This window comes from Geotrypetes seraphini, chromosome 2 (genome assembly GCF_902459505.1).
Source record: "Geotrypetes seraphini chromosome 2, aGeoSer1.1, whole genome shotgun sequence".
Lineage (NCBI taxonomy): Eukaryota > Metazoa > Chordata > Amphibia > Gymnophiona > Dermophiidae > Geotrypetes > Geotrypetes seraphini.
In genome coordinates, this window is record NC_047085.1 from 270,119,475 (window position 1) to 270,142,774 (window position 23,300).

Here is a 23,300-nt window from a genome sequence, read left to right on the forward strand (position 1 = left end):
TCTTCTAGAAATCACAGCATTTATAGTGATTGAATCAGCTTTTTTGCTTTCTTCTATGGTTTTACCATCATGGATATGTAAATTGAAGAAACATAAATGACCCATGTTGCTGTTAATTGTACTAATTCTATAACTTAAGAAAAATTACATTTTAGTAATGTTTTGTATTTTTATCTTCAAAGCTATAATAATCCTGACTGTCACTATTGAGGTTAATTTTATAACAGGTTACCTATATGAAAATGTCAAAATAATCTTTGCCTATATTATGTCTATTTTATAAAGATAGTCGATCAAAAAAATATTTTTAAAAAACTGAGGCTCTCTTTTATCAAGTGGTTGTAGCAAGTACCTCATGGTAAACGCACTGAAGCCCATCCAATCCCTATGGGCTTTGGTGCATTTACCATAGCAGCCCACACTATTCGGCTTGATTTAAAAAAAAGGCCCTAAGGGAAATTCATAATAGGTTAAGTATAAAAACCTCTAGGCTAATATGTAGGGGGGAAATTATCAAGATGCGATAAAAGGCAAGATTTTACTTCACTTTGATTTGTCATGGGAGTCACTAACCTGAGATATTTCAGAACTGAAGGTTGCTGACTCCTGTGAAAAATAGATAATGCTGATTGTGAGCCACCTGAGAAGCCGCATAATTCCATTGGGCCACCAAGGTGTGGCATAATGCTCCTGGGCCACATGTTAAAGGGATCAATATACAGTAGCTTCAGCCCTTCAATATCTCTCCTCACTTATCTTCCCTTATGCTCCCCCCCCTTGAACTTCATTCATTAGGTCAAACCCTCTTATTTGTACTCTTCTCCACTGTCAGCTCCAGACTCCATCTGTTCTATCTTGCTGCACCCTATGCCTGGAACAGACTGCCTGAATCATTAATTACACCAGGCTCCATTTCTAGCAGTTTTCAAATCCAAGCTTACTTCTAACTCCCACTCACCGTACGATACCTATGTCCATCCTACCATTCTGTCTGCAACAAACTCCCCAGCCCCTATATGTCCTGTATTGCTGTCAAAATTAAATTGTTAGCTCTTTTGAGCAGGGGCCTTGTATTACATGTTAAATGTACAGCACTGTATATACCTTTCAACGCTATAGAAATGATAAATAGTAATAGTATCGCAGTGGCTAGAATGCCCCAAGCTATAAGCCCCACTTAGTCTCACCACAAATCAAGTGCCTCCCCAATTGACTCCCAACCTGAAAGGTCCCCCTAGAAGCCAACTCCTCCTTACCCGAAAGGTTCCTTTCCCTCAAACGAAAACCATTTCTAAAGTAGCATCCCCCCTCCAGTCCCCCACTCCACACTTCTGAAGGACCTCCAGGCCTATCTTAGTAAAATTCCTAGTGTCTAATGGTCCAGGCAGAAGCAATCCCCATTCACTCCTGCCCTTACCAGTGCTTTCATTCAAAATGGAGCTGTTAACCCCTAGCAGTGTTCTTGTGGTAGTACTGCAGTGGGTCATGTTTCAGTATAAAGGCACAGAAACAGACTACCAATCAGTAGTACTGTAAAACAACTACAAGGGCTCACTGGTGCCATTTTGGATGTAGATGCTGGCAGGAACAACTGGAGATTGCTAGTGTCTAGACTACTAGACACCAGGCATTTCATTAACATAGGCCTAAGGGGAGGGAGCCATTTGTGTGGCCTTAGGGTTGCCAGATTTTACGTAGGTAAATTCCAGATCCCTAGACCCATCCCTAGCCCCCCTTCCCCCCTCAGCCTGCTCATCTTGGGCGGGAGGGTATCTTGGGTGGGAGGGCACCCGGACATGCCCTCTAAAAACAGAACATGTCCGAGTAAATCTGGACATCTGGTAAACCTATGTGGACGGGGCGTTTCTGACTTGGGGATGAATTTTCAGTTGGGGGACAGGAAACTTTCAAGCAGAGGGTTGGCTACTAGGAAGTCCTTTTGGTTTGGGGTGGGAGTCTAGATGAGGAAAGTTTGAGGGGAGGGCCTTCATTTTGGTGGGTCCAGTTGGAAATGAAATCCCTTAACTAACACAGGTTTGCAGGATAATAGATATCAAAGCTTTGAGGATCTTGAGTATCATTAATGAAATTGAGGATGTATTTGTACTATCCCCTGTTTAAGGAATGGTGTGTCCCATGTAGGAAGTGACTTCTGGAGAATTCACCTTATATAATAATGTGCAGGAAGACTTTCTGCTATGGCACAGTACTAGCACATTGTTAGAATCTTACACTGTTAGAATGTTACACTGTGTTTCCCTGAAAATAAGACCTATCCCGAAAATAAGACCTAGCATCATTTTCGGGGTAGGTCTTAATATAAGCCCTACCCCAAAAATTAGCCTTAGTCCCGAGATTCACCGGCAACTCTTCAACCCGTCCCCCCCCTCCCACCGCCGCTCAAGGGTTCTGCTGCACAAGGGATGAGAGGGAGGGAAGGTTATGCTGGAGGGATGGGAGGGTGGGAAGGTTAGAAGCTGGGCAAGGGTTATGCTGCATGAGGGATGGGAGGGTGGGAAGGTTAGAAGCTGGGCAAGGATTATGCTGCACGAGGGATGGGAGGAATGGAAGGATAGAAGTTGGGCAAACTTATGTTTCACAGGGGGAGGGGAGGGAAGATGCTGCACATGTGGGGGAGAGAAAGGAAAGAGGAATAATTGGGGTGACGAGGAAGGGAGAGATGATCATGTGCATACCCCGAAAATAAGACCTAGATGCTTTTTTTGGCCCCCAAATGAATATAAGACATTGTCTTATTTTCAGGGAAACACGGTAGTTATGGGACTCCTATGTTTATAAAAACAAGCTTTGGGAGTGCATGTCCTAACTGAATACAGCATTTGTTTGGCTGTTCTTGATACGACTTGTTGCACCACTCCCTGGTTTATGCCATTTATTTGGCTTTGCTACCTCTTTTGGATCATTTTCTACTAATGCATGAATACTTGGCTTGCTACAGAATAATTGGCATAATAATTGGCTCCTTGCTAAGTTGAGGATAGCCCTCTGTTCTTCAGGGAAACCCAATCTGTAAATAATTAGGGGGTTCCTTGTCCTTTAGTTTACAAGTAACTGTTAATTGTAGTGATCTCACTTTTAAGTGAATTTTTGGAGGAGTAGAGACTATTTTAACTGAGCAAGAGTGCATTCTAAAATACTTACTGTACCTTTGTCATCAGTAGTTTGGGATGATATATATGTCTAAATACTTGTTTGATGTGTGCAGTGAGGTTGGGGGTGAGAAGCTGTGGGTTTCTGTTATTGTCCTAATAGAACTAGTTGGTGGAGAATTGGGGATATATGGATGTGGCCAGAGCCTAATTTTGATTCTAGATTTAGGGGAGGAGGGTTCATTAAGCTGAAGGAAATGTGGGTCCTTTTTCTTTCAGGGATTTGGGTTGGTATAATTCCAAAGGCGAATTTAGTAATGGGGGGATGGGTACGTGAACTTGGTGTATGGATGTTTATAAGAACCCATATCTACCTTTTTAGTTAGGAAGATTGGATGCAAGCTTTGTATCTGGATAAATTTAGTAGGAGGGGTTATATAAAAATGATTAAGATTGTATCTTGGAATGCTTGTGTGAAGTGGGGGGAGGGTTGTAATTATTCTCCTTGTCCAAATGAAATGCGATTCTGCAGACACTTAACAGAAAGAATGTCCATAGTGTTGTTGCAGGAGACAACTTTGTATGTTCAATATCAAGTTGAAAACATGATGAGTGGGTGACTGCTTTGCAGCCTTGGATTTCAGTAGGAAGGCAGGATGTTTAATAAGTAGTTAATAAGAATCTGATGCTAGAACAGCACAAAGCAGTGGTTTGAAAGGATGGACATTATATAATGGCATAATGGCACAAGTAATAGTAGAATATTGATTTTTGATATGTAATGTATATGTGCCCAATATATACTATAAAAAAATATTTACATCCTTGTCCAGGAAGTTTCTACAATGGAAGCCATCTCATCTCAACTATAATTGGGAGTCTCAATGGAGAGGTTTCAATAATGATGAAAGAGACCAGGAATGTTTAAGAGGAAGGCAGATTAAAGGACTCAAATTATACCTGTCATTTTCTCAGCAGCCTGTAGATACAAGGAAAAAAACACAATTTGAAGTGTCTGTATACAAATACTAGAAGTCTAAAAAAATAAAATAAGAGATTTAGAGTATATAGTACTGAATGATGAAATACATATAATAGGCATCTCAGAGACCTGGTGGAAGGAGGACAGTCAATAGGACACCATGCTACCTGGTTACAAATTATATCACAAAGAAGGGTCAAAGCTTTGAATTAGTGCCAATTTTGAAAATATTGGGAATAATTCTGGATCACAGCTTAACTTTTATTAATCAAAAAAGTTATGCACTATTATGGAAGTTGAGAACAATTAAGAAGTATTTTGATATGGAGGCCTTCCGGCTGTTGGTCCAGTCTATTGTACTGTCTACCTTGGATTATTGCAATATTGTTTATTTGGGGGTTACCAAAAAAGATTTTATTAAGACTTTATCTAGTTCAGAATGCTGCAGTTCGCCTGATCTTTAGCTCAAAAAATATGATCATGTTAGTCCTTTATATGCCAGATTGCATTGACTGCCTTTTGGGGCCAGTGTTTTTTAAGTTTGGGTGTATCTGCTATAAGGCTCTTTTTGGTTTATTACCCTCCTATTTGGTAGCTTATCTGAAATTGTTCACTTCCAAAAAACGTACCAGAAATTCAGGTATATTCATCTTCTCTACCACTAGGGCCTGTCGTTACAAGACTTTTTTGGACAGGACATTGGAATATCAGGTGGGGAAGATGAACTCCTGGATGAGCCCGTTGATTGCTCAAGCTTCTTCTTACCTTACATTTAGGAAACTACTGAAAACTTATTTATTTGAAAAATAATAATGCTGATTCTTATTTATATACTTATAGTGGTGTTTTTATTAGGCTATGTATTTTTAATGAATTTTTTAATTAGATGCTGTATTTTAATTGATGTGGTATTTACCGTTGTTGTGTGTTTTTGAAATTGTATTTTTTTTAACTGAAATGTTTCAATTTACTGTTGTGAACTGCCCAGAACTGTTGGAGCAGTATACAAGAAAATAAATTATTATTATTATTGTTGTTGTTGTTAGGTGCCATTGACTCATGTTCAATTCTTAGCAACTTAGGGCTCCTTTTACTAAGATGTGTTAGGGCCTTAACGCGTAGAATAGCGTGCGCTAAATTTCCATGCACTAGACCTTAACACCAGCATTGAGCTGACGTTATTCTAGAAGCGTACCGCGCGGTGTAGTGTGTGGTAATTTCATGCATGCACTAAAAATGCTAGCGCACCTTAGTAAAAGGAGCCCTTAATGATATCATCAAGTTTTCATGGCAGAATACAGAAGTAGATAGCTGGGCCTTTCTTCTGCACAATATAAATTTGATGTTGTCACTGTTGTCGCATCAAATGCGATCCTCTGCCTCCAACACTACCCATCTGCTACTGCCCAGTGAAGCTGGAATGAATCATGAAAAAAGGAGAGGGAGGCGCAGGCTGAATGGAAAGGAGAGAGGAGCATAGAAAGAAGGCAGATACCATATGGAAGGGGGAGAGGGAAGACAGTGGATGGAAGGGGCAGATGCTGGATTGAAGAGAGGGAAGATGCTGGAAGGAAGAGAGTGAAAAGATGAAAGCAGAAACCAGAGATCAGTCTGCTTTTTTTTTTTTGGGGGGGGGGGGATTCTTTCTTTCTGCCTTAGCCCTTTCTCTTACCATCTTCATTCTGCAGCGCATCAAAACCCGGTCACCCGGGCACTGCCCCCCCTCTCCCGGTCACCAAGCACCCCCCCGGTCACCCAACCCTCTGTCAAATTTAAGAACCCATTGTGACCCATGAGTCAAAAAGTTTGCCCACCCCTGGTATAGAGTATATCAAATTGGAGGGGGTGTTGTGCTATATGTTAAAGAGGGAAATGAATCAAACAAAATAAATATTCTGCATGACATAGATAGCAGTGTGGAATCCATAGGGATAGAAATTCCATGTGTGAAGGAAATGAATATACAGGTAGGGTTATACTACCGTTCCCCGGGAAAGAATGAGCAGACAAATGAAGAAATGTTTTCAGAGATTAGGAAAGCTGGGAAATTGGGCAACAGTATAATAATGGGTGATTTCAATTACTTCCTCTTTAGAAATAGAGGAAGTTGGATATCTAATCATTCACAAAAAATATAAATATATACGCAACATTAGAGCTCACACAAATTCATACTTTGCACACTTTCACTTTTGGAGAAAAAAGCCTCAGATTGAAAGAGCTTTCAAACCATTAGACCAATGCATGGAAATGCTTCTCGGCACTTTGGAAACTCCGCACCATAAAAAAATACTTTGTTGACACCTCTTTCCGCCTACTAGTGCAATCCTCCATTCTCAGCATTCTAGACTACTGCAATATTATCTACCTGAACTCCACGAAGAAAACTACCAGGAGACTAAAAATGATCCAAAACACCGCCATTCACCTCATCTATGGCCTAAAGAAATGGGAACATATCACTCCGTTTTACCACCAACTCCACTGGCTGCCATTTGAATCCAGAGTGCTTTTCAAGTTCGCATGATTCTGCTACAAATCGGTAAATGGCTTTTCGCCAAGATACATCAATTCCCACTTTAACCTTTACTGCACCAACAAGAAATCCCGCAGAATTCAGCTGTTCGCCTTCCCTTCGCTAAAGTTGTGTCATCTCAAAAGATTCCTAGACAAAACCTTCGCCTTCCAAGCAGCCAAGCTGAACCCATGGCTAGCCCAAATGATACTCGAGGCTCCTACTTACCTCGGCTTCAGAAAACTACTCAAAACTCACCTATTCAGCAAACAAGACCCTTAACCGTCCCCTTCCGGCATCGCCTGGCCCTTCGCTCGGCTCATCTCCTCCTTCACGATCGCTTCTTTCTCCCCTCTCTTCTACCTTCTTCCTTCTTCATCTGCCAAGTTCGGCTAAATTTGTTGTAAACCTGATAAATTGTTGTAAATCTGCATGTCAATGCGGATCCTAACCTAATTGATGTGAACCGCTTAGAACTCGCTGGGTAAGGCGGTATATAAGAATAAAATTATTATTATTATTATTTTATAAATGAATGGACTCACATTCTTTCATAAGTTTATGTTTAAATGCTTTTTATTGGTATCAACAAAACACAAATAGCAAACTATCATTACAGAATCCAAAATAACCAACCACCAGTAGCACGGTATTCCCCAACCTTCCCCCCCACCCAACAATCCATGTGGCAATCCTGCAAAAGAAAAAAGATTAGCCTGGCATCAGTGTTACATATTCAATATTCTGCTGCATGCCTGCGGCATGAGATCAGTCCAAAATGGTTCCCACAACGCACAAAAACCGCGTCATGATGGGGAATCAAGATCTGAAATACATCGACGCTCCAAGGCCGCTTGAAGTATCAGCAGAGAACGCCAGTGGTGCCTCAGGAGTTAACTACATGCACAATATGGCTTTCTTGCCCAGCAGCATGACTTGGTCCACAAAGGCTGTCATTCCCCGTGGTTTAGGAGTCACGATCTTGTATTGTCCAAATAAAGATGCTGGTATAGGAGTCCAGCTGCGATTCCATAAAGTCGAGACATAGCTGCCTAAGGCCATCCAAAAAGCAAAAACTCTCAGACAACACCAGAATTGATGGCCCAGAGAGACCTAGGAGGTAGAACACTTAAGACAACAATGGGACTGACTGATACACTTCCGATAAGCGCGTGTAGGAGATATATAAAGGCGAAGTAAAAATTTATGTTGGAGTTCTCAATGGGTAATATCAGTCGTCGATTTGAGAGTGTTCTTCAAAGCTCTACTAATATGCTGCTCCAAAAGTGTACAATGTAAGTCCTCAGCCCAGAGTCCCACTAGAATCTCAAAGTTTGCCCCCAGCTGACGTTCCAATAAGCCAACATGATGGAAACAAAGTGGGATGATGTTTTGTGCTAAAAAGCTGAACATTTCAGAGATCACCTCCCAAGTTGCTTCTGTCATTGATTCAGGGAACAAAGAATGTATATAATGTCTAACCTGAAAATAATGAAATACATCAGAACTGGGTAACACATAGATGTCTTGTAACTGTGCAAACGTGTAAAGAGTACCTTCATCATCAAACAGTTGAAATAGAAATTGTAAACCCATAGTTTTCCAAGATTTGAAGGCTTGACATTGGGTACCTGGTACAAAATCCCTGTTCCTCTTGAAGAGGTAGGTAAGGAGAAGATTTAAAGAAAACATGGAGAGCACAGTATAGCCAACACCAGGTCCTACAAGCCAGAGCAAAAACAAGATATGCAGAAATAACTTTGCTAAGGCTTAGAGCTGTGGCATGCAACATACTACTGAAATGAGTAGGGTATAGTAAAGAGGTTTCCAACAGAGTAGCTGAAAAATAAGAAGTACCCCTGAACCAGTCATTAATATGTCACACTTGACATGCCAGGGCATACCATTTTATATTTAGCAACCCATAACCCCCTTGCTCTCAGGGTATACAGGAGCGGGCATAAGAGAGCCGTGCCCTCCGTCCACCCCATAAAAACCTCTGGATCCCTGCAATTAGTTTCATCTCCTGGTTACGAGTATTCAATAGGGGTAGCACCTGAAATCGGTACAACTAGCATGGAAAGAGAACCATGTTGTAAAGGACCACCCTACCAGTGGAAAGGATGCCCAAATACGTATCGTAGTTAAGGTGTTACGCAATAGGACATCAAAATTCTATGCGCATAACTGGGACAAATCCCTGGGCAACACGACCCCCAAATATTTCAAAGATGCGGTAGCCCAAGAAAAGGGAAACTCCCTCTCCCAGGAATCCTACAATGTAGCCAGTAAGGCTAACACCACAGATTTTTGCCTGTTCAAAGTAAACCCAGAATAAGTCAAGAGAAACAGTGGACCAGGAGCATAGTACAGCTCTAAAACAAGTAGAACACAACAAACAAAACAGTCAAACCTCTGACCAAGTAGTGGCCTTCAACTCACCGCTATGGCACTGCACTGTAATAGTAAACAAAACGGCCACTCAGGCCTAGTAAAAGAAGATTCTCAAGGGGGAGAGTCCCCCTGCTCCAAGTGAGTATTGATGTAAGGTAGATAAGGTTTTCCAAACTCCATGACTAAAGATCCGTAGTATTGCAGGGTAAATGAACATGAATCGAATCTTCTTCTCTGATAACTTCCCACACAACGTATAAAAGGGCTTGTGTTTCTCTGTCAGCGCCACTGAGTAGTCTTGAAAGATACGGACAGGTGAAGAATCATATTGTAACTTGTCCTTGAGCGCTTTATATTTTTTCAGAATCTCCACCTTATGGTTTTAATTTAGAAGTTTAATGATGACCAATCTCGGGCATGTTTCCCGCATTTGTAAATGCCCCAGTCGATGGGCACACTCCAGCTGAAGGGGCCCCAAACCCTCCCGAAGCGGGAAAGTATCTGTTAACGAAGTCTCCAATTGCTCCAGTAATGAAGAATCTGCCAGTATCTCTGGAATACCCAAAATACGGAGATTGGAGCAGTGAGAGCGATTTTCCAAATCTTCAAGGCGCTCAGTCTGTACTTTAGTTAGCTCCTGCAGCTCTCGAAGCTCTTCCGCCTACCGGCCTGCCAATCATCCAACATGGAAACTCTCATCCCCAATTCTATCGTGCGGCAGGTAGGCTCTGTGATTAGCGATTCTAAATGTTGCAATTGTTCGGAAAGACAATCTAAGCCTGGTTACATCACCATTGTTACTGCGCGAGTGATGTCCTGCAAGGCTTCCTCCAAAAACTGGCTGATATCGGCACCCGCACCCGGCGCCATCTTGTTCTCTCCAGCGCAGTTTCAATCTTTATCTTTTTTATTTAATTTGGTAGCCATATCTGCGCTGGATCGTGTGATATATTTGTCTATGCACCGGGCACCAGGATCCGTGCCGATTGAGAAGTGCAGAGAATATTTTAGCATGGTTAAATTAACAATTCTGACCCAGGGCCCAGGAGCTCAGGCAACTCACATCCTTCCCGACTTACCGCATCACGTGACCTCTCTTTTTCAAAAGTTTAAAAAAAACAAAAACTTCCACATCAATACAGACTCACAAAACATGAAACAGGAATGAAGTATGATAAAAGTTTGCACTTAGGAAGGGCAAATTTCAGTTCAAAACACTGTTCCATATTCAGCATTCATAATCAAACATCATCATTTATCTGTCCAAATTTTGCCACCTCCAAGTCGCAAAATATCACCCGATGGGGTTTCCATTTCATAGTTCAAAAACCACTTGATATTTTCAGAAGAATGCCAGTGGATTTGAAGCATTATAATTTGTACCTGAAGCAACGGTTTGTGATGTCAAGAGATTTTTTCACAACTCTTTTTTTGCATGAATAGGTTTGTGGATTATACTAACATGAGAATGTGACTGTGTATGTATGTATATATATATATATATATATATAAGACTGTATTCATGTGGAATTTTTTGACATTTTTTTTAAACTTATGAAAGAATGTGAGCCCATTCATTTATATGTACCATGCATTGGTCTAATGGTTTGAGAGCTCTTTCAATCTGAAGCTTTTTTCCCCACAAGTGAAAGTGATAGTGTAAAAGTGTGCAAAGTATGAATTTGTGTGAACTCTAACATTGGATATATTTTTAATGTGAATGATTTCAGTTACCCCAACGTTGACTGGATAAATGTTAAATCAGGGCATGCTAGGGAGGTAAAATTTCTAGACGTCATAAATCACTGCTTCTTGGAGCAACTAGTCCAGGAACCTACAAGAGCAGATGATATTTTAGATTTGGTCCTTAGTAGAATGCAGGGCATAGTACAGGAGGAAATATGTTGAATCCACTGGGAACAGTGATCAAAACGTGATCAAATTTGAGCTATTTGGAGTGACGTCACTAAAGAAATCTACTGTAGCGGCATTTAATTTTCGAAAGGGTGACTATGATAAAATGAGGAAAATTGTTAAAAAGAAACTAAAAGAATTGGTGGCAAAGTTTAAGACTGTAAACCAGGCATGGATGTTATTTAAAAATAGCATCATGGAAGCCCATACCAGATTTCACATATTAACAAAGGTGAAAAGAAGAGAAAACGAGAGCTGGCAGGGTTAAAAAGGTGACGTGAAAGAGGCTATTAGAGCCTAAGAAACATCCTTTAAAAAATGGGAAGGATCCAAATGAAGAAAAAAAGAGAGACATAAGAAGTGACAAGTTAGATGCAAAGAAAGCTAAAAAAGAATTTGACGAGAAACTTGATTTTGTCTGTTGATCTCAAGGTGGCAAAACAGGTAGAAAAGGCGACAGTCAAAGCCAGGAAGATGCTTGGGTACATAAGGAGAGGAATGTCCAGTAGGAAAAGGGAGGTGATAATGCCGTTGTATAAGTCTCTGATAAGGCCCCATTTGGAATATTGTGTGCAATTTTGGAGACTGCACCTTCAAAAAAATATAAAGAAGATAGAGTCGGTCCAGAGGGCTGCTTCAAAATTGGTTTATGGCCTATGTCATAATTCTTATAGGGACAGACTTGGAGATCTTAATATTCTATATTCTAGAAGAAAGAAGGGAAAGATGGAATATGATAGAGATTTTTAAATATTTCCCTGGCATTAATATAAGGTGAAGTTTTTTCAAATGAAGGAAAATTCCAGAAGGAGAGGGCATAGGATGACTTTAAGAGGTGATAGGCTCAGGAGTAATGTAAGAAAATAGTTCTTTACAAAAAGGGTGGTAGATGCATGGAACAGTCTCCCAGTAAAGGCAGTGGAGATAAAGATTGTGTCTGAATTTAAGACAGCATGATACAGGCATGTGGGATCTCTTAGGGAGAAAAGGAGATAGTGGATCGTGTGGAAGAGAAGACTGGATGGCTATTTGGCCTTTATCTGCCATCATGTTTCTAACTTTCCAAAGAGGCAAAAACTCATAATTTTTTTAGGTACATCAGAAGCAGAAAACCTGTGAGGGATTCCATGAGACCATTGGCTGATCAAGGAGTGAAAGGGGTGCTCAGGGAGAGTAAGGCCATAGCGGAGAGAATGAATTAATTATTTGCTTCAGTCTTTACAGAAGAAAATGTAATATATACCTGAACCAGAAATGGTTTTCAAGGGTGATGATGCAAAGGAATTGAAAGAAATTTCAGTGAACCTGGAAGACCTACTAAGCCAAATTGACAAGTTAAAGAGTGATAAATCACCTGGACCAGATGGTATACATCTAGGGTACTGAAAGGTTTCATAAAAGTGATTAGGATTGTATCCTGGATTGGGGGGAGGAGGGGATGTTACATAAGAACATAAGAATTGCCATACTGGGACAGACCGGAGGTCCATCAAGCCCAGTATCCTGTTTCCAACTATGGTCAACCCAGGCCCCAAGTACCTAACTAGATCCCAAGTAATAAAACAGATTTGATGCTGCTTATCCTAAGAATAAGCAGTGGATTTCCCCAAGCCATCTCAATAATGGCCTATGGACTTCCCTTTTAGGAATTTAGCTCAAACCTTTTTTAAACCACATTAAGCTAACTGATTTCACCACATTCTCCGACAACAAATTCCAGACTATTTATACTCGAGCCCTGGTAATAGCCTTGTCCAAATGAAATATGATTCTGCAGGCATTTAACAGAAGTAAAGTGTCCATAGTGTTATTGCAGGAAACACTTTGATGATATTGAACATGCTAAGTAGCAATGCTTTTGTCCTGGAAATTTCCTGCTCATTTATACCACCATATCATGATAGAAATTTTTTTTTTTTGGCAGGAATATGTGAAACTTAATGTTCAACACTGAGAGACACCAACTTTATTCTGGGAAGCAGCCAAAGCAGTGTTGAGGGGGAAGTTAATTGCCTATATGCCTCATAGGAAGAGGGCCAGGGATCACAAGATTCTAAGATTAGAGTGACTAGTTAGTCAACAATCTAAAACCTATGAGGTGGTAACCTCTCAATTTAATAAAGAGCAATTTGCTTGTCTCCCAAGCCACATTAAACAGTTTATTACATCAACGAGCCTCTAAATTCATTTTTACTATAGATAGAAGCTATATTGCCATGGTAACAAGGGTGGTTCTCTCTTAGCTAAATTGACTATGTAATGGGAGGAGAATCGCTAGATTAATTTCTTAGTCTGTTGGGGAGGTAAACGGGGGAAAATAAGGATATTATATTACTTTTTTGCAGCCTTTCTGTATATGAACTGTTGGAAATTGAGACTTATTTAGTAAGTCTGAATCTTCCACCTTTAGATAAAGCAAAGCCAGTGCCAGGCAGACTTCTATGGTCTATGCCCTGAAAATGGCAGGAAAAATCAAGTAAGCATATGTAGTATCGTATCACACGTTATGAGTTTATATTGTTGGGCAGACTAGATGGACCGTAACAGGTATCTGCCATCATCTAATATGTATGTTAAGATTCTCTACAAATTCTAGAAAGGCTTATATACTGTTTGTTATATAAAACCAATAAACATTTTGAACTTAAAAAAAAGATAAAATCAAATCTGTTGGAACCCAACCCAAAAGGCTTCAGGACAAGATGGACTTTGGGCTGAGTTTTATAAAATTTATAGGGGGGGGGGTCACGTGATGCGTCTGACTTGAGCAGACGTGAGTTTGTGAGCTCTCCGACCCGCAGTCTTCAAACACCGGCTTAACTCACCTTTTTTGGACTGTTCCTCTGAATCTGCGCTTCCCGGCCCGTTCCGCGCATGGGAGGGCGTGTGTGGGACTGGAGGACAGCTTCTTTCGGCCCGGAATGCCGGTAAGATCGGCGAAAACGCCAAAGCACAAGACAGCGGTTTCTCTGCCCAAGATGGTGGCGTCCTCGACTCCAGCTCCTGCTACGGCGCAATGGGGTGAATGGGCCCAGGAGATATCCCGCATGGTGACCACGGCTACATAAATTGCAGTCGGCTGTAGACTGCATTCATGAGCGCTTTGAGGCGCAAGCGGGACGAATAGCGGCGGAGGAGCAGAGGGTGTCTGATGGGGAGGATGTAGCGCTGCAGGACCGAGCGAGTGTGATTGCTCTGCAGTCCCAGGTGGCCACACTGATGGACCGGCTGGATGACCAGGAGAATCGCCAGCGCCGGAATAATTTACGCGTTGTGGGGTTGCCTGAGCTACAGGTGGACCAGGATCTCTATAATTTTTTTCAAGTTTGGCTCCCCACGCGGCTTGGTTTGGAGATGCCGGCAGCTGGGTTCACCTGCGAGCGGGCGCACCGCATGGGCCAGAGCGTGGGGGATAACAACTGTCCTCGAGCAGCGATTGCTAGATACCTTAATTGGAAGGACAAAGAGCTTATCCTGCAAGCCTTTAGAAAATCTGGGCAGCTGGAATATGAAGGAACAAAGATGTTGCTGTTCAATGATTATTCCTTACGTGTGGCTTCCCTTCGCAAGGAAATGGCGCCACTTTGCTCAATCTGGAGTACTGCGTCCAGTACTGGTCGCCGTACCTAAAGAAAGATATGGCGATACTCGAGAGAGTCCAGAGAAGAGCAACAAAAATAATAAAAGGGCATGGAAAACCTCTCGTATGCTGAGAGGCTGGAGAAGTTGGGGCTCTTATCCCTGGAAAAGCGGAGACTTAGAGGGGATATGATAGAAACTTATAAAGTCATGAAGGGTATAGTGAAGGTAGAGAGAGACAAATTCTTCAGACTGGCGGGGGCAACAAAAACTAGAGGACACTCAAAAAAATTGAAGGGAGATAGGTTCAGAACAAATGCTAGGAAGTTCTTCTTCACCCAGAGGGTGGTGGACACCTGGAATGCGTTTCCAGAGGGGGTAGTTGAGCAGAGTACAGTTTTGGGTTTCAAAAAGGGATTGGACGAGTTCCTAAAGGGTAAGGGAATCCAGGGGTACAATTAGAGGGTTACTATACAAGACAAAATACTCTTGAGTAATAGATCACTACAGGTCATTGACCTGGGGGGCCGCCGTAGGAGCGAACTGCTGGGCATGATGGACCTATGGTCTGACTCGGCAGAGTTTTTGTTCTTAGTGCTTATGTGCTCCACACTTCATCGCCGGGGAGTGCGGTTTGCGCTTGTGTACCCGGCGTCTCTGCGCATCTGGAGAGATGGGAGGCCACAAACTTTCACTGACAGAGCTGCAGCACAGCATTTTATGGACTCCCTGCCAGTAATAGCGAATGGCGGAGCCCAGGCGGCGGATCCAGCTGTTTAAATTTATCTGTTATCAGCCGCGCTGTTCTATGTGCGACAGTTCCTGGTTCTCGTCGGACCATTGAGGACAGTTCTGATCGGCATTCGTTGCCCTGAGCGGGAGGCATGTGGCCCTGTCTGGCAGGCTCTGGGCCTGGTGTTCCGTTTGGGCCACTGGTTTGTTTCTGGTCCTGCGAGATGGATTTTCTGCTCCTGGATACAGTGCTTTTAGTCTCTGCCTTCTGCAAGTATTTTTGGACTAGTTCCTAGTGGGTCTGGACTGCTGGTGAGATCAGCGGGGGCTTCGGGGACAGCTGACCGTTCTCCCGAAATGGCGCAGACTGTCTTTGTGGGAGACTGTGGGTCTATGAGAGTTCAGCCCTGGCCTTTAGGATGTTCCTTTTTTTGGGAGTGCAGTTTTTTGTTCTTAGTTTTTTCTGTTATGTGGGGGGCTGGAGTTTTGGGGGGGGCCTTTGGAGATGGGGTTCTCTGGGGGATTGGGAGTATGGGAATGGTGTAGGGGGGTGCTGATAGATGTGTATGTCTGCTGGTATGAGTGGTGGGTGTGCATGTGGGCTGGGGGGGAGGAATGGATGTGTGGTGGTGCTTCACCCTTGGGAGGATTTGGTTTTGATTCTGAGTCACTGGGGCCTTTTTGGGGTGCTGGTGTCCCAGTTCATCTGGGTGGGAGGCCTAGCTGGGGGGCTTTCTATCCACTTTATAGTTTGGTTTCTTATTATGAAGTCTGGAAGTCTCTTTCCTACATGACTAAGTTGACTATAGCCACTTTAAATGTGGATGGGATCCACTCTCCTGTCAAGAGGAAGAAGGTTCTGACCTGGTTCAAACGGAGGGGAACAGATATTGCATTTTGCAAGAAACCCATATTTCCTCGGCAGAACATCTCAAGCTTCGCAGGGATTGGGTGGGTGAGGTCTATCATTCCTCATTTGGTACTAGGAAACGAGGGGTTGCAATACTTGTTCATAAACAACTGCCCTTCCACCTTCACAAGGTCCTCCAAGACCCGGAGGGATGTTATGTTATAGTGTTGGGGGAACTATGGGGGCACAACTGGTTATTCTGCAATTTGTATGCTCCTAATGTGTATAATCATAAATTTTTTCAGCTTTGCTTGCCAAGATAGCCATGTATCCTGCTTACCAACCGGTGGTGGGAGGGGACTTCAACATTACTGTGGATCCTGCCCTGGACTGTAGCCTGGCAAAGACAGTGGCCGGGGACCACGGAGCTAAGGGGGTAAATTTTCTGCTTGGTCAGTTGCAGTTGGACATTTGGAGGATTTTGCATCCCATGGAACGCACTTATACCTTTTATTCCCACCCCCACAATGTATATGCTAGGTTGGATTATATGCTGGTTTCGCCCTCTCTGCTCCCCAAGGTGTCTGGGATAGCTATCGAGGAGGTTCCTTTGTTGGACCACGCACCTGTTGTCATGGAGCTTCAGTTTACGCCGGAACCTGAGGAGCGACATTGGAAATTTCCGTGTTACCTGTATAGAGATCTTGACTTTCATAAATATCTTCGGAAACAGTGGTTGGAGTATAGTTCTCATAATAACACTGATGATGTTCATCCCGTGACCTATTGGGAGGCTTCCAAGGCGGTTCTGCGGGGGTTCATTATTGCCTATCTCTCTCGCAAGCGGAAGTCACTGGATGTGGAGTTACTGACTCTATCGGGGGAGCTTTGGCAGTTGAGGGCACGCCACTGAACTTCTCTTTCGGCGGATGATAAACTCTGTTTGCTGACTGTCCGGCGGCAGATAGATACAATCTTGACGCAGCGGGTTTCCCGCGATATCTATTTTCAACGGTATAAATTGTTTGCCTGGGGGGGTAAGACAGGGAGATTGTTGGCCAATTTGGTCCGGCCTCCGCGTATCCGTCAGGCTATACTGTCCATCTGGGACCCGAAGGGCAATTGTTACACGCAGGAACGGCAGATTCAACAGCAATTCGTTCATTTTTATGAATCTTTGTATGCTAACCGACCGTTCGCGGATGCTGATAGGGATGCTTTCTTTCAGGGGCTCAAGCTCCCTAGGTTGACAGCAGCCCAGTTGGAGCAACTGAATGCCCCTATTAGTTCCGAGGACATACAGATTGGTATTAAGAAGCTTAAGTTGACAAAGGCACCGGGCCCCGATGGGTTTGGCTCTGAGTATTACAAGATTCTGTCGGATCAGATCTCTCCTGCTTTGGCGGGGGCGTTTAATGCGCTCTCTGAGAGTCAGGGATTGGGGACTCCTAATATGGCCCATGTTGAGCTGTTGCCTAAGCCTGGTAAGGACCCGGCCCAGGTGGGTTCTTATCGGCCTATTTCCCTCCTTAATCAGGATGCTAAGCTTTTTGCTGCGATCTTGGCGCATAGATTGAATGCCTTTTTGCCACTGTTGATACATGAGGACCAGGCAGGCTTTGTACCGGGCAGATATGCGTCGATGAATCTGGTCAGAGCTTTGATGGCCCTTCACTCCAGGTGTGGGCTGGAGGGCGAATCGGCTATTGTAGGCCTGGACATGGAGAAGTCATTTGATAGTATCTCTTGGCAATATCTCTTCTGGGTTCTGCGTCAGTTTGGCATAGAGGGTTCTATTCATCAATGGATCAGTAGCTTATATATACAGCCGCAGGCTAAACTTTTAGTCAATGGTCAGTTTACTGCACCGTTTGCTTTGGGAAGGGGGACGCGACAGGGCTGCCCGTTGTCCCCGTTACTTTTTGTGTTAGCTATTGAATCACTGGCTGCTCGGATTCGAGGCGATCCGAATATTCAGGGCATTCGTATTGGGGGCAAGGAGAGACACATTAATCTTTTTGCCGATGATATTCTCCTTTATTTGGACCAACCCAGACGGGATTTGGGGCGGGTCCTCGCTCTAGTCCGTTCCTTTGGAGATCTTTCTGGTCTGTGCGTTAACTGTGATAAATCAGAATTTCTTCCCTTACGGTCCACTAAGGTGGAGTCCTGGCATGCGAGTCTCGAGATACCACCGGTGAAGGGGCCGATGCGTTACCTTGGTGTATATTTAAGCCCGGACCTCAAGCTTCTGTACCGATCCAATGTGACACGTCATCTGGAGGCGATTCAGCACTTGTGTGACAAATGGAGAGATCTTCCGCTGGGTGTTTGGGGGCGGGTGGCTTTGACTAAGATGGTACTTCTCCCCAAGATTTTGTATCCGTTGCAGGCTGTGTCACTTTGGGTTACTGATAAAGAGGTGCGTCTGTTTCGTTCAATTATCTCCTCTTTAATTTGGCGTCATAAGCAGGCCAGGATTAGCTATGCCACCTTGGCTTTGGATAAATATAGGGGTGGTTTGAACCTTCCCAATCTTCGCTATTATAATGTCGCTGCTCTGTTTCGCTTTATTCATTAAGGATGGTCGGGATGTTATAAATTCTCTTCACAGGGTTGGGTGGAGTCCTGGTGCCCCTCACTCGGTCCTGTCCCTTCTACATACCCCTTTGTCGGCTATACCGGGGGGAGGGGCTAAGTTTGCATATCTTTTACCTCTGCGGCGTGCGTGGCGGTGGTGGCTGCATCGGCAGGGGAAGATTCCGGTAGCTTCCCTTTTGTTACAGTTGTATGGAAATACCGACTTTCCCTCGGGAGTGGGCCATGCCTGGTTTCGGCAGTAGGAGCAGAGAGGGGGTAGAACTCTTCAGGATATTCTTACAGGGGGGGGTAATTTTCCTTCATATGCCCAGCTGCAGACTCACTGGCAACAGCCTCAGACTCACTTCTGGGCTTACCTTCCTTAGACCGTCGCTGGGGGGAGGCTTGGCTCTGTGGTCCCTTGGATGTTCAATTTTTTCAGGTACCTCCCGCTTCTAAAAAATTAGCTACCTGGTATCGGATTCTGAAGAACGCATCAGACCTGGGACCTATTGATCGACTGGCTTCCCAGTGGCAATCAGAGCTTGGCACTACCCTGGATCGTAAGGCCTTTCTTGATCTCTTTGCCACTGTGCACGCCTTGGGGGGTTCCACGGATTTTAGGGAAATGCAATTTAAAATTTGCATCGGGCTTATATTTCTCGGGCTCAGGGAGCTCGTATGGGCCTTTGGGAGGAAGCAGTTTGTACCAAATGCAATCATTTCTTAGGTACCCTTACCCGCCATTTTTTGGAATGCCCTTCTTCTGAATTATGGCTGCAAGCTCTCCCTTTTTTGGAGCACATTCTCCAACGAGCTGTGCCCTGGTCTTATGATTTTCTGCTCTTGGGAGATAAACGTGAATTGATTGAGGGGGGGGCTCACGCTTCCCCAACGCAGGGTTCTCTACATGGCTGTCTTGGTGGTAAAAAAGCTCCTGTTGCAGCATTGGGTGGATGATTCTGTGGCATCCTTTCCGCAATGGAGGGCTCGTTTGGTAGAGGTGGGGCGGTACGAGCTTCACCGTGTCCCTAGATCTGGGAATCTGACCCACCGCTGCTATCGAGATCTGTGGCAGCGGGCGTTGAAGGTCTGTTCCAGCTTAGAGACAGTGGGCACGGAATCCTCCCCTTGATTTTTCTTCTAGAGGGTGCTGTTGCTCTCTTTCCTTTTGTCTTTCTGTTTTTGCTTTTCCTGGGTAGCTGCATCTGTGTGTGTGAGGGAGTGAGCATTTAGGAGTAAGGATGTCTAGAGGTTCGAGTGCGGAGTGTTTGTTGTGGTCTGTGGTGAGGGCTTAGAGTTTGTGTGTGTTTGTTTGGAGGGGTTTGATATCTCAAAATGTCAATTGTGATGGGCATCCACCCATGGGTTTTTGTACTGAGCACCATTTGTTGTCATTATCTCCCGTGCTGTTTCTGGATGCTTTGTTTTTTGCTTGTTCTGCTCATGGTTGTATGTTCCTTTGCAATTGTTAATAAAGATAATTGAAAAAATAAATAAATAAAATTTACAGGGTCTGAGGAACACCTGCATCAAGGGTCACTGATTTTGGTTACTCTGGCATGTTAGTTGGGCCGAGCTTTGTTTTATCCCAGACCTGTCATCTGTGAACATATACGCCACAGTTACCCCTGATGCAGGCGTTCCTCATATGCCGAAACACAGTGCTGTGTCGGGTCCACAGCTTCTGCTTGTGCCCTTTTCTAAAATAAACAAGTTGGTTTTACATCAGTGTTCTTAAGTGGAGTGTTCATTGTCCATTCCCACTTCCTTTTGTACTGTGACAGAAGAGAGTGCCAGAATCCCTATAATTGTCATAAATTGTGGTTTTTCTGAAACCTGGTAAGAATCATTCTTTGCCAGAGTTCAATTGCCCCATATCATTGCTAAATTCTGACCTTTTTGGAAATGATTCATTGAGATATAATTTCATCTCTCCTGATTAGTTTTGATGCTGAAAAAACAGTCAACAGGCTATTACATAGTAACAGAAAAATGACAGATAAAGACCTGAATGATCCACCCAGTCTGCCCATTAGTTACACACATTATAAATTCATGATTAAATTAAATTGTCATTTTTCTTTGATATTTCTGGGCTATAGACCGTAAAGTCCGCCCAGTTCTTCCCTTAGGTTCCAACTGCTGGAGTTGCCGTCGAAGCCCACTCCAGCCTATCCAACTGTAAGAACATAAGAAAAACCTCACTGGGTCAGACCAATGGTCCATCAAGCCCAGTAGCCCGTTCCCACGGTGGCCAATCCAGGTCACCAGTACCTGGCCAAAACCCAAGGTGTAGCAATATTCCATGCTACCGATACAGGGCAAGCAGTAGCTTCCCCCATGGACTTTTCCTCCAGGAACTTGTTATTTGTAGGATACAGAACATAGTCTGCCCAGTACCGCCCTCATGTTCCAAATTACTGGAGTTCCCATCAAAGCCCTCCCCAGCCCATCCTAAACCGAATTGCCATATATGGGACCCAGACTGAGCAAGTTTGCCCAGTACCAGTCTTAGTTCTTCAATTTATACCATTCATTTAGTTCCTGTGTTCATCCCATGTTTTTGAATTTCATCACCATTTTTTATCTCTACCACCTCCCTCAGGAGGGTATTCAGACATCCACCATGTTCTTTGTGAAAAAGAATTTCCTAACATTACTCCTAAGTCTACCACCCAGCAACCTCCAATTTATACCCTCTAGTTCAGTGTTTTTCAACCTTTTTACACCTATGGACCAGCAGAAATAAAAAAAAATTATTCTGTGGACCGGCATCGGTCCGTGGACCAATGGTTGAAGAACACTGGGCTAAGTCGTGGGCCAGACCCCGCCCATTTCTACCCAATCTCCACCCCAGACCCCGCCCCCCTAATAGTACTAATTGCACCTTGCACGCCCCGGGCCTCACCTGGAAGCCTTTCCTCTGACGTTGCAACATCAGAGAGAAGGCTTCCTGTTCAGGCGCAGGATGCCCGTAGGAGCCACTGCCCGTGGCTTTGTGCACTGAATCAGTTAGGAAGAGGGAGCTGACTCGAAGATAACGCCGCATCGATTGCACCGTGGACCGGCGGTTGAAGAACACTGTTTTGGGCCTGATGCACGTGCTTGCCCTGTGGACCGGCAGGAAATTTCTGTGGACCGGCACTGGTCCATGGACCGGTGGTTGAAGAATACTGGTCTAGTTTTACCATTTTCCCTTCTCTGGAAAATATTTCTATATTAATATTTTTCAAGTATAGTTACAAGATCCTTTATCCAAAATTCTGAAAACCAATATTTGACGCGAACCATAAGTAGTGAATTTCCCCGACATGACACATGCTGAAACCAGTGCAGGTGTGTGTGTTTCTCCTTTTCTCTGTGCAATTCAAGTCAGAGGGCTGGAAAAATGGCAAAAAGCTGCATATTCCACTCAGTGTATTATAGTCTTATGGTCTGTCTTTTTCTGATGTAACATTACTATTCCAAAATCTGAAACGCTCAGAAAACCGAAATATGCCCGATACCAAGGATTTTGGATAAAGGATCTTGTACCTATATTTAAATATCAGGGGAATCACATGATACTGTGCTAAAGTGCAGACATGTTTGCTTTGGGCTCCCGGTCATCTCTCTTGGCCAGCTATATTGAGGCTCTATATGGAATTTTTTTCTACTAACTCTTACAACTGCTAAACTTTGAACTTTTAATTTACCTGTATCACCACAGAAAAGATCATGGCTGCACAGATTCCTCAGAAAAAAAAGAAAAGAAAGAAAAGGACAAAGTGCAGCATATTGAATCCAAGATGGCCAATGTGGAGGGTCCAGACAGATCTTCAGTAAGTTCCACATGGGTAACTGAAATTGTGACTGAAGTAAAGAGTGCCATTCTCTCGTCATTAGACAAGCACTTGCAAAGTATAACAGACAAGCTGGATGTGATGGATGGCTGCCTTGAATCCTTGCCTGGGGAATTTTCGGTGTACTTTCAGCGAGTTTCTGTGTTGGAAGATGACGTGCAGCGCTTGGATTCTACCCATATGAAGATCCAGTTAAATTTCAGTGCTCTGGAGGATAAACTTGATATTGAAAAGTTTCCTTTGGGAAAATCTGTTTGGGTCTTCCCGAATCTATTGCAGAAGCTGAGTTAATTATTTTCTTAGAAAACTGGCTGATGGAATCATTGGCTCTGCAATCTTCAGCTGGACCGTTGCATATTGAAAGAGCGCATCGGTTGGGCCCGAAGTCACTTAATCATCCACTGCCTCAGGTACATTAGACAGACTGTGAGCCCACCAGGACAGAGAGGGAAAATGCTTGAAGTACCTGTATGTAAACTGCATTGAGTGTGGTTGTAAAACTGCAAAAAGACTGTACACATGTCTAATCCCTCCCCCCCCCCAAAAAAAAAAAAAAAACCACAAAACCCTCAAGTAGTCATCTTGAAACTTTTGAATTATGCACATAAAATGGCTATTTGAGCCATCCGGGCGTGAGGGCCTCTCACTTATGTCAACAAGGTGGTGGTGTGTTTTCAAGATTATTCTTCCCAAGTTTATACACTGTACAGAGCCTATGCTTCTGTGTGTGCAGAGCTCTACAAAAAACACATTCAGTTTGCTCTTCTCTACCCGGCTAAGCTGAAGTTCTACTATGAGG

The 23,300-nt window shown here is 43.6% G+C and overlaps 1 protein-coding gene across 7 annotated transcripts in view; it reads left to right on the plus strand.

Annotated features, from left to right (window-relative positions):
- INVS (inversin) overlaps positions 1-23,300 on the plus strand; it is a 519,828-nt gene that overhangs the window by 282,684 nt on the left and 213,844 nt on the right. The window lies entirely within an intron of this gene.